The sequence below is a fragment of the Papaver somniferum genome, chromosome 3 (genome assembly GCF_003573695.1).
Source record: "Papaver somniferum cultivar HN1 chromosome 3, ASM357369v1, whole genome shotgun sequence".
Taxonomy (NCBI): domain Eukaryota; kingdom Viridiplantae; phylum Streptophyta; class Magnoliopsida; order Ranunculales; family Papaveraceae; genus Papaver; species Papaver somniferum.
The window spans coordinates 141,442,447-141,454,501 of NC_039360.1; the positions used below are offsets into that span (position 1 = coordinate 141,442,447).

The following is a 12,055-nucleotide window of genomic DNA, read 5'->3' on the forward strand; positions in this document are numbered from 1 at the left end:
AAAATAGTCTTTGGAGTCAACCAGCTCCACATATTACAGATGCAAAATTTCAAATCCTCTAAAGTTGAAAATGATGTAACCTCATATGCAAAATGATATTGTTTATGGTATACATGAGAAAAGATGGAGAAGTCTGGTTTGGGAGCAACGTCAGACATGTTAACCATGTAAAAAATGACATATACTGAGATGAAACAAAAAGATTCTTTGTATTGACATGCTATAAGCAGTACGTATTGACATGTACTGACTCATATTGATATGTATTGGCATCTACTGCAGGATGAAAAGAGAGTATGTTATATGAAGTACGTATTGACATGTACTGACTCATATTGATATGTACTGGCATCTACTGTAGGATGAAAAAAAGCATGCTATATGCAGTACATATTGACATGTACTGACTCATATTGATATGTATTGGAATCTACTGCAGGATGAAAAGAGAGCATGCTATATGCAGTACGTATTGACATGTACTGACTCATATTGGTATGTATTGGCATCTACTGTAGGATGAAAAAGAGCATGCTATAGACAGTACATATTGACATGTACTGACTCATATTGATATGTATTGCCATCTAGTGTAGGATGAAAAGAGAGCATGTTATTTGCAGTACGTATTGGCATGTACTGAATCATATTCATATGTATTGGCATCTACTGCAGAATGAAAAGAGAGCATGTTATATGCAGTACATATTGGTAATACATACTACACGATCTGCCTAATGAAACTAAACAGAACAGCAGCAGAAAAACGTAGAAAATACAAAAATCAAATTACAAAAAACAGAACAGAAATCATAAAAATAAATCATACCTTGTTCGAATCTGAGATAAACCTAATTCGAAGCTCAAATACCTAATTGAAACACACAAAAATCACGAAAATTACTTAAAAAACGAACGGAAATTACTTAGAAACTGAATTGACATTGTAAATCATCATAAAACAAAAATCATAAAAAGATAACAATGTACATCATATACAATTATCCTGATAGAAATCGGATCAGAATAAACCTAATTATTCATCAAGATTTCTAGAACAGCAGCAGAAGAGGATGATTGAAAGGATAAATACCTTGGTCGAAGCTCAGATGACCTAATTCGAAACTCAGAAGAACCTAATTTGAAGCTCAGATGAAGATGATTGAAGAAAGTATCAGAAATTGATTCTATCCAAAACGCAGAGTGAGAGAAACCGATCTGAGAAGGAAAAAAAAGGAAAGAAACTGACTTGGTTTTATGTTCGTCACTTTGAGTTGCAGAAGGGTATGTTGGGAATATTTGAAAGCTGGTCTTGTGTCAACCGCACGTGGATGGACTAGGGGATAAAGTTTCTGGTCCAAAAACATGTTTTTGGACCAGCGGATAAATCAATTCTGGGAGTGGACTAGCCAGTAACCGGTTCCCTCATTTCTGTACTAGCCATTAATTCCTAGATGTTGACGCAAAACCCCTGGCGGAGCGGGTTTCCAATGCTAAGAAGGGTGTAGAACATTATTATAGTAGAAATTAACGTTTAATCCCATTTTTCCTGGGCTTTAGAAACTTTAATCCTCCCCTCCAAATCCCGGTACTGGTTAGTCCAAATATCCTCCGTGTTTACTGTTCGGTCCAAAAATTGAACGAGATAGTCCAAAAACACACCGATTCATGATATTTCGGATTTACACAGTACCAAAATTACACTTTCAGAGTTTCCATATACGAAAGACTTTTTGACAAATGTAATTTGGATCTAAGATTTCAAATCTGAAGAAATTGAGAAAGATGGAGAGAAAATGAGAGATAAACAGAGATATAGTGAGATTTTGGAGGATTAACTTGTTTCTTCATCAGATTTTGATCTCGGGTTAGTTTTTCATCGTTAATCTTTCTTTTATTTCTTCGATTTTGTTATTGTGCTTCTTTTTTTAATGCATGATATGAAATCATTTGATTTGTTATCTTTTGTTAGATCTTTTTGATTTTTTTGATTTTAGTTTTGATTTTTGTTATGCTTAAGTTTTGATTTTCATGCAATTCAAATTTCATTTTCGTTTCTTCTTCATAAATTTCTTGGTCCGTGTTAGTTGTTTCAGTTTTGAGATCTACATATATCGAATTAAGATGTTTTTGTTTTTTTCATATGTGTGTTTTTATCACATGACCAAAGTTACAGATGGTGATTAATTGGAAGATAAGATGGAATTTAAAGTTACATGATTGTGCAATAAGATGGATTTTAGTGGTACTTTGTATTAAACGTAATTATGGTGTAATTTTGCTTGCCGGTGTTCCCTGACTATATGTAAAACCAAGAGAAATGGAGATAAACCAATTTATTTGTTATCTTCATAGTGTTGTCATTACTTGTGAATGGGCTGTGAAGTGTGTTAATATATGGTACTGGTTACCTTTGGCATTAAGGTTAGCAACATCCAACACTATTTGTCTATCCTGTAGATATGACAATTGGGTCTAGTACAGTCCTTCAGTGAGGACTTAGCCACTTCGTAAGAGGGCTGTGCATTCTGTACTGTTTGAAGGAAAGCAGAAAGCCCCTTGTCGGAATTTGAAGAAAATGGAGAACAATATCTAGAGATGTAGTTACATGCCTGAATAGGGAAACAGAAATACCCTTGTCAGATTATAACGAAAATGGAAAGTAAAACAATACGCGGAGCCGTACTTGCATATCTGAATAGTATTGAGGCCAACTGACCAGTAATCCCATTGTTTAGAAACATGTACTTTCTGTTTGTGGCATTTCTGTGGGATCCCACTTTTTTTCTTTTTTTTTTGAATGATTTGATATGCTGACTCATATGATAAGTAAAGATGAAACACCAATTTGACTTCACTCAGTAAATCAAGTTCAGATTTAGCCAAGGAAGAACTAACTTGTTACTTACTTCCGTTGTTTTTTAGTAAACAGGTGCATATATTTGGCTTCACGTCTCTCTTCCTCTACCGCAATTGTAAGCCAATATGTTAGTTGTGTAGATGAATAAGGTGTTGTTTCCCTATTTTGAAGCCTGGTGAAACCCATATGTTGCTGGTGATGGTAGATCTTTTTATTCATTGTAGAATAAAAAAGAGAGAAAAATTATGAAAGAAAATTCTTTTTTAACTTTTCATTTTGTTACCATTACGTTGCATACGATATCGACTTGACCGTTTTTTTCACTTGTCGGCATATTTTGGTGTCACATTTATATGAAGTTGACTGTCATTTTTCATGTGTATGTACTCCTGGTTTCCGACCGTCTGTATTTGCGTTTTCTTTTTTCTTTATTTTTTTTGTTCCCGTTCTTGTTGTTTTATGCTTATTGCTTCTATTTTTGATTTTTTTTTTCTTTAGATTATGCTCTGGAAGGAAGTGGAGGCACACCATTTGCAGGTCTATTAAATGTTCCTACTGTCTAATAAGAATATACATCAATTTTCAACTCTATTTAAGGATCCTTGTTGGTCACTAGCTCATCTGATATGGATGACTCTCGAGTTTTACCCACATCTATCATTCTTGAGTTTTCTTTTTTATTTATCGCATGTGGATTCCACCATAGGAAGATTGAGTTTCCTCCGGAGTATCCATTCAAACCACCAGGAATCAAGTATTATTTAAGAACAAGGAAAGTAGAGAAAAAAAAACATGCCAGAAGGGAGGACAGATAAGCTCAGGTAAGACGATGCATTTGGTTCAATTGAACTTCTTACATACCTAATAATAATTATTCTTATTTTTCTATTTTTATTTTCAATTGTTAATGTGCACTTAGTTGTACACATGTGGATTCTTAATGTGTAGATAATTATACACGTCTATTTCTTGATGTGTACTTAATTGTACACATCAATTATTAATGTGTACATGATTGTACATGTTGATTCGTAATGTGTGCCTAATTGTACACTTGTTGATTTTCATGATTATTGTTCATTTTTCCCCGTTAATTTCGGTGATTATTCACCTTTTAATGCATCTATCTTCTTTAACCTTCTTGTGGATCCAAATTTAAAGACTTGGTTGAGTTTCTGTAAACACGGATGATCTAAATTTCCAGTATTATCTTTATAGCTAACTGTTCTCTAGCAATAGACGAATGTTTTTCAATTTTTTATGTTTTTGTTTTTAATCGTGTAAGCATGATGCTTGTGATCACTAAATAAATCTTGTGGCTGCGATGGAAGCATCATGGAGGGTAAGATGTAGCGAAAACAGTGTGAGTCAACATGCACTTTGCCACCTTCTTCTTCTGCCGTTGTTGTGATTTATGTCAAGAAGCGAGAGAGCTGCGACTTAGTTTCCACATCACGAGTTTAATGCTAGGCCTGTCTTTGTTATGATGCCTCCATCAGAGCAGATGGTGATGCTTGAAATATGTGACCCCATGGTATGATGATATATGTCTATACCCTTTATATTCTTTATATATTGTATGCATGTTAAACCCGATAGTTAAGATCTGAACCTAAACACTCAATTCTTTAATTGATATCTAGTTTAATGAATTTTATCTTAGGGTCAATTTAGTCGGACTCATATTGCCTCTAATATCAACTGTAATAGCTAAAGTGTTCTTTCATTTAATGTACGAATAGTTATACACATTTTGATTGTTTATGTGTACATAATTGTACACTTTTTGATCGACAATGTGTACAAAATTATACACCTATTGATTATGTAGGAAAGGCATCTGATTCCATTTTTTTGAATTTTGGTGAAGCGATGTGCTGGCAACCTCCTACCCAAGAATTGATTTGTTAGGAGTTTACGTGGAAATGAATGGATGCTTCACCTCATATTTATGAGGTAAACTATGTTTTACTTGTTTGTATTACTAAATTCAGATGAATATGGATTCATTTCACATTGGGGGCATCTGATGATGTTTGTTCTAAGGTTTGTTGATTTCTTTCTATTCGGTTGAATCATTTAGGACTGAAACCATACGCTGTAATAATCAATGTTCTTTTTACCTTTTTTTTTTTTTTTAAGAATTTGAATATTTCTTACATGATTTTGTTTCCAAGTGATGTTGAGGATTCTAATCTGGGTGACAACTATTGCAGCTAGGGATTGGTAAAGAGAAAGCTGCAGGTATTACTCAAGATGTTCAACGAGCGACATGTAAAATCATTGATGTAGGTGAATTTATCTTTTTTTATTTTATGTGGTTGTGCACATGTGAGAAAATGACACATAGTTGTTTATGGAGATTCTTAATGTGTGCATAATTGCACACATGTTGATCGTTAATATGCACATAATCGTACACCTGTTGATCGTTAATGTGCACATAATTGTTAGTTCGGTAACTAAAATTTGGTATAATCTGTTTTCCTGGGAGTTGTGCATTGAGGAAGATAATCTGAAATTTCTTTGAATGGTTATTTGTATTTCAGGTGTAGGTAAGTCGAATTTACTCTTTGGATTTGACTAGGAATAAGTTCAGTCTCGAAACCAAGTTGTTGTGTGGGCTACTAGGAGTTTGAAAGTTGAAGTTAAAATAAGCAAACCTCAGATTTGGGACAATCCTGGTTAAGAAAGGTGAGTTTTTTTTATCTTTCGATGTATGCAAATATTTTATTTATCAAAAGAGTAATAAATAATTGTAATTGTGTAATCAAGTTAATAACATCATAAGTAGCATCTTATTACGAAACTTATTAGTAGGAAAGAAATGTTGCAGCACTATGTGCACATTCTAATATACTCCCTAATTAGATTACACAGTATCACATTTGTCTTTGTTATCTAATATACTCCCTAATTAGATTACATAGTATCACATTTAAACCCATTTTAATTGGAAGAAGTCACACATGATGCTAGCATTTGAATGCCAGATGTTAATTTAGGAGGTATAAGACTGATAATTTGTTGGGACACAACAAGGTGCACTTCATTTTTTAGGTTTTTGTATGTTTACAAAGTTGTACACCATTACCATGTCTCATTGATATACGGCCTGTTTTATGGGTATTTCTTAGTTCGTTTTTGCAGATGTCTACATAGTTGTACACCATTGTCCTGTCTCATTGATATACAACCTGCTTTTATGGGTATGGATATTGTATTTTCTATGTTTTCGTAGATGTCTTAATAGTTGTACACTATTATCCTGTCTCATTCATATACTGCATGTTCTAATGTGTATGGATGTTGGATTTTCTATGTTTTTGTACATGTGTACATAGTTGTACACCATTGTCTCGTCTTTTGGATATGTGGCATGTTCTATGGGTATGGATGTTGGATTTTGTATTTTTTTTTATAGATGTGTACATTGTTGTATACCATTGTCCCGTCTCATTGATATATGGACTGTTCTATGGGTATTGTATGTTGGATTTTCTAAGTTTTTGTAGATGTGTACATAGTTGTACACCATTGTCAAGTTTCATGGATATATTGCATATTCTGCATAAGTATTAGAATTGCAATTGTTTAGTAAATCAATTAAATTATTAATTATGAGGTAAACTATGTTTTACTTGTTTGTATTACTAAATTCAGATGAATATGGATTCATTTCACATTAATTTATGAGGTAAACTATGTTTTACTTGTTTGTATTACTAAATTTAAATGAATATGGATTCATTTCACATTGGGGGCATCTGATGATGTTTGTTCTAAGGTTTGTTGATTTCTTTCTATTCGGTTGAATCATTTAGGACTGAAACCATATGATGTAACAATCAATGTTCTTTTTACTTTTTTTTTAAGAATTTGAATATTTCTTACATGATTTTGTTTCCAAGTGATGTTGAGGATTTTAATCTGGGTGACAACTATTGCAGCTAGGGATTGGTAAAGAGAAAGCTGCAGGTATTACTCAAGATGTTCAACGAGCGACATGGAAAATCATTGATGTAGGTGAATTTATCTTTTTCTTTTTTTTATGTGGTTGTGCACATGTGAGAAAATGACACATAGTTGTTTGTGGAGATTCTTAATGTGTGCATAATTGTACACCTGTTGATCGTTAATATGCACATAATCGTACACATGTTGATCGTTAATGTGCACATAATTGTTAGTTCGGTAACTAAAATTTGGTATAATCTGTTTTCCTGGGAGTTGTGCATTGAGGAAGATAATCTGAACTTTCTTTGAATGGTTATTTGTATTTTAGGTGTAGGTAAGTCGAATTTACTCTTTATATTTGACTAGGAATAAGTTCAGTCTCGAAACCAAGTTGTTGTGTGGGCTACTAGGAGTTTGAAAGTTGAAGTTAAAATAAGCAAACCTCAGATTTGGGACAATCCTGGTTAAGAAAGGTGAGTTTTTTTTATCTTTCGATGTATGCAAATATTTTATTTATCAAAAGAGTAATAAATAATTTTAATTGTGTAATCAAGTTAATAATATCAAAAGTAGCATCTTATTACGAAACTTATTAGTAGGAAATAAATGTTGCAGCACTATGTGCACATTCTAATATACTCCATAATTAGATTACACAATATCATATTTGTCTTTGTTATTTAATATACTCCCTAATTAGATTACATAGTATCACATTCAAACCCATTTTAATTGGAAGAAGTCATACATGATGCTAGCATTTGAATGCCAGATGTTAATTTAGGAGGTATAAGACTGATAATTTGTTGGGACACAACAAGGTGTACTTCATTGTTTAGGTTTTTGTATGTGTACAAAGTTGTACACCATTACCATGTCTCATTGATGTACGGCATGTTTTATGGGTATTTCTTAGTTCGTTTTTGCAGATGTCTACATAGTTGTACACCATTGTCCTGTCTCATTGATATACAACCTGCTTTTATGGGTATGGATATTGTATTTTCTATGTTTTCGTAGATGTCTTAATAGTTGTACACTATTATCCTGTCTCATTCATATACTGCATGTTCTAATGTGTATGGATGTTGGATTTTCTATGTTTTTGTACATGTGTACATAGTTGTACACCATTGTCTCGTCTTTTGGATATGTGGCATGTTCTATGGGTATGGATGTTGGATTTTGTATTTTCTTTTATAGATGTGTACATTGTTGTATACCATTGTCCCGTCTCATTGATATATGGACTGTTCTATGGGTATCGTATGTTGGATTTTCTAAGTTTTTGTAGATATGTACATAGTTGTACACCATTGTCAAGTTTCATGGATATATTGCATATTCTGTATAAGTATTAGAATTGCAATTGTTTAGTAAATCACTGTACTGGGATGTTTTGAAGCCATATTAAGTTTGTGCAGTTAGGCCCAAAGGAATTAAGTCAGTAACTGATTAACTTTTTACTTTATTTTCATTTTCTTGCTCTGTTTCTTATGTGGTTCTTGGTGCAAGGTTAATCACTTATTTTTCAAGCTGCGAAGTCTTATGTTTTATTGTTTTGTCCTTGATACAGGTTAACTGCTAAACCAACCTCTACAAATCCGGTTATTAATCAACTAGAGCTTGGCGTGGTTGATAGTTTTGTCTGTTTGTGTAGACTAGAGTGGTTGTTGGCTACCAAGGATGTTGGAATTTCTGGATTTTTGCAGATGTGTACATAGTTATACATTGTGTAAACTAAAAAAATTTAAAAATGAAAATTATATAGTCATATGGGTACTCTTTCTGTAGCTCTCGGAAAGAGCTTTCCGCATATATAAATTTTGCGAATTTTGGACAAACGGTTCAAAAGATAAATTGTTTTTTAATTATTTTTATGTTAATTAAAATTGCTGACATCATCATAAGTCACTGTGGACTATACTGCAAATATTTGGACTGAATTGTAAATGATAAGGGTTATTAGTGTACTTTCCCGTATTTTGGACTAATTTGTACCTAGTTGACTCGGGTTGGACTAAACCATACTTTTGGACTGACTTTTGGACTAAACCGTATTTTTCCCATTATTATATGCAGAAGGCCGATAAAGAAACAAAACAACAGGTCAACAAGATCTATGATGAAGTTCAGCAACTTACTGGTAAAGTATTCAGGCGCTTATGACTCCTCCTGGACCTATTATTGTTCGTAGAAATTAACATTTAATCCCAAAGTTACTGGGCTTTGGATACTCTAGTCCTACACTCTCAAGCCTAATACTAGGAGGTCAAAATTTACCAAATCTGAAACGAGTTAATCCTTTCTTAGACGATTCAGTCCAAAATAAAAAAAATCGATGACAAAAATACCCAGATATGATTTCTTCGTAACTCGGTTTTCATTTCTTCATTTCCAACGTCCAACGTCGAGAAAGCTTTTCCAGCCGCTCCTGTTGAAGACGATGTTACTAGTTTCATCTCGTTTTTTCTTCTTCTTTTCTCGATTGATTGGTTTCGTTTCACTTGATTCATCAAATTGTTTTTACAATTTCGTAATGTAAAAATTTGGTTTAGGGTTAATTTCATCAATTTGGGGTTCTACTGAGATCAATTTTTATATACATATTCGAGGTTTATTGATGCATTCATCGTCACTACAACAATCTACAGGTATGTTATTTGTTTACTTACGATCTTGTTATGTAATTTTGGAAGAAAATATTATTATCACTATTTTTTGAATAGGTTATTGTGTTCTTAATTTTGGGGGAAATTTGTTGATTTTAAGATGTTTTATTGAATTTGTGTATTCAATTGAGTATCAATATTAGGTTTTCTTTGAAGGATCTTATCTTGTTGGGTATATGCAGTGAAGAGGGTTGATGATGTTGGGTTTAATTACTTTATTTTTTTAATGTAGTGTTTAAAAACTAATCAACTGTACTTCCTCTCGTAATTAGAGGTTATTAGAGTTTATAGAGATTGTTTGGTCTTTTTTATTTATTTGTAAAAGATGGATGCTCATTTTTGGGATAGGAGGAACTGTTTCATTTTGGTGATAATATAACTTATGTTGACGAAGTAGCTTGTCGGCTGATTAAGAAGATATTCATTTTTGTGAAGGTCATAGGATGATGCCGGTTGATCCTGATGTGCGATGTACATGGATTGTGGCACAAGATTTTCTTGCTAGTATCCCTCTTGCAGCACCACCTAGTGAAGTTTCTACAAGTCAATAACGACGCATTGGAGTGAGATTATCAATTGATAAGAAAGTTTGTTAATGGCATAGATGGAATTAGTGGATTCACTGCAGGTATTATTAATCTCTCACTGTATTGTTTCTTCCTTTTGTGCTTCCTATATATGGATATGAAGTGGACCAAAGAGAAATTTTTAAGGAAATAAGTGGCATGGCTATATTTCTCTTGTTTGGATTTACGCCTAAGTACGAAAAAACATAGGTAAACCCCATTTTTAGAAAATTCAATTAACAAGATGGTGTGGTTATACTTCTTTTAAACTAGATGAAACTAAGAAAATTTAGCGAGAAAGCTGTGTCCGCAGACTATTAGGTGTTCTTAAAACTTTGCAAATGTGAAAAGTCTTTTGTATGTTCAACCAGAGGGAAAGCCAACTTGTTTAATGCTCATGTAAACTAGATAAAACTAAGAAAATTTAGAAAGAAAAACCAATATTACCGGCAGCCCGTTTAATTTGACATAAGATCTTTTTGTGGAGGTTTCATTTCTGGATAGGGAAATTATGACGCTTTACTGCTTAGCAGAAAATGTTGAGTTGGTTATGATCCGCAATGACATTTATAATTAAAACAGAGGCTTCAGTTTACTTATTATGCAAGTATCTCAATTATTAAAAATAATCAAAACTTATTTGAATATCCTATTAACAAACCAGTCTTTTTTCTCAAATGTCTTCACATGCGCGTGAAGGTTTAGAATTTTTGTAGTCGCTAACGTTTAATGTTAGACAAGCTAGTTTCATCTGCCTATACTTTGGAAGATCTTAATGCGTACATAATTGTACACATTGATTGTTGATGTGTACATAATTGTACACTTGTTGATTTTCATGATTATTGTTCATTTCTTGCTGTTAGTTTCAATGATTATTCACCTTTTAACCTTTCTATCTTCTTTTACATGTTCTCACTCTATGAATCATATTTGTATATGTGTACATATTTGTACACTATTGCCTGTTTTCGCTTTATGAATCATTTCTTGATTCGTTTTATGAACATTATATTTTTTTTGCATCGAGTCCATGTATTATGTAGCTTATAGACAAAGTATGTATTGCAGGTGATGGATTGCGACAAAGAAATGCGGTATCCCTGAAGCATCCCTATCGGGATCTGATATATGAACCTTTGAAGGCTGACCAAGTTGATCGTTTTTATCCAAAATCACATTACTTCAGCTGCCGATATCGTCGTCTAGATTTCTTTGGCTTGTAAGTCTTCTTTGTCTTTCCACTTTCTGAGTTTTAAACACCTTTACTTTGTTATTGTCACTGCCATATATTGTAATTGCCACATTAAATGAAATGTCTCTATGAAATATTTCGCTTGACCTGACCTAAATATATGTTGTGAACTCCAAATTCTTTGCATTGGTTGGAGAGAAAGATTTGGATAATAGAAAGGAACTAAAAATAAAAATGACCGGATTGAAGTTGGATAAGATTCATAAGACAAGTTATTAGACATTGATGATTTATTTTTTCATTTCTAGTTTCCCTTCAACATCTTCCTACATCTCCTGCTAACCATAATTCATTTTGGCAGAAACTTTTATATAGGAATTAAACATCAAAAGTTATTGGATCTCTTTCTTATACTTTTATGGTAACTGCAGGGCCTTGTGTCATAAATGTCCACATAGGTCTACACCTGTTGATCGTTAATGTGTACATAATTGTACACCTGCCTATTCTGAAATTCAGATGACTATTGAGAAGCTTTGTAATGTTTACATATTATCCCTCATTATGGTCATTATTATCATACTAAATTATTTGTCAACCGGTGCACCAACAACTAAGGTTAGTTCCTTTCCTTCCGTATTTTCTTATATTTTTCTAAGCATACATTTATTAACAAAATCTATTATCAAAGAGTGAAATATCTTTTATGGGAGATGGAGATTCTTTCGATTTATGTTTTGTCTGGAGGTTAGTGATCTTGTTGACAACTTGTAATCTTTAACAAACTTACAACCTAAAAAATACA

At 32.9% G+C, this 12,055-nt stretch overlaps 1 long non-coding RNA gene across 2 annotated transcripts; it reads left to right on the top strand.

Annotated features, from left to right (window-relative positions):
• Positions 1–1,738: 1,738 nt before the first annotated feature.
• On the top strand, positions 1,739–3,648 carry LOC113361685. Of its 2 annotated transcripts, XR_003365265.1 has the most exons (4): positions 1,739–1,867; positions 2,926–2,975; positions 3,359–3,397; positions 3,567–3,633. It is a non-coding gene; the product is annotated as an uncharacterized LOC113361685 (long non-coding RNA). The 2 variants fall into 2 exon arrangements; XR_003365264.1 differs by lacking the exon at positions 2,926–2,975 and having other exon boundaries at positions 1,761–1,867; positions 3,567–3,648.
• Positions 3,649–12,055: the final 8,407 nt, after the last annotated feature.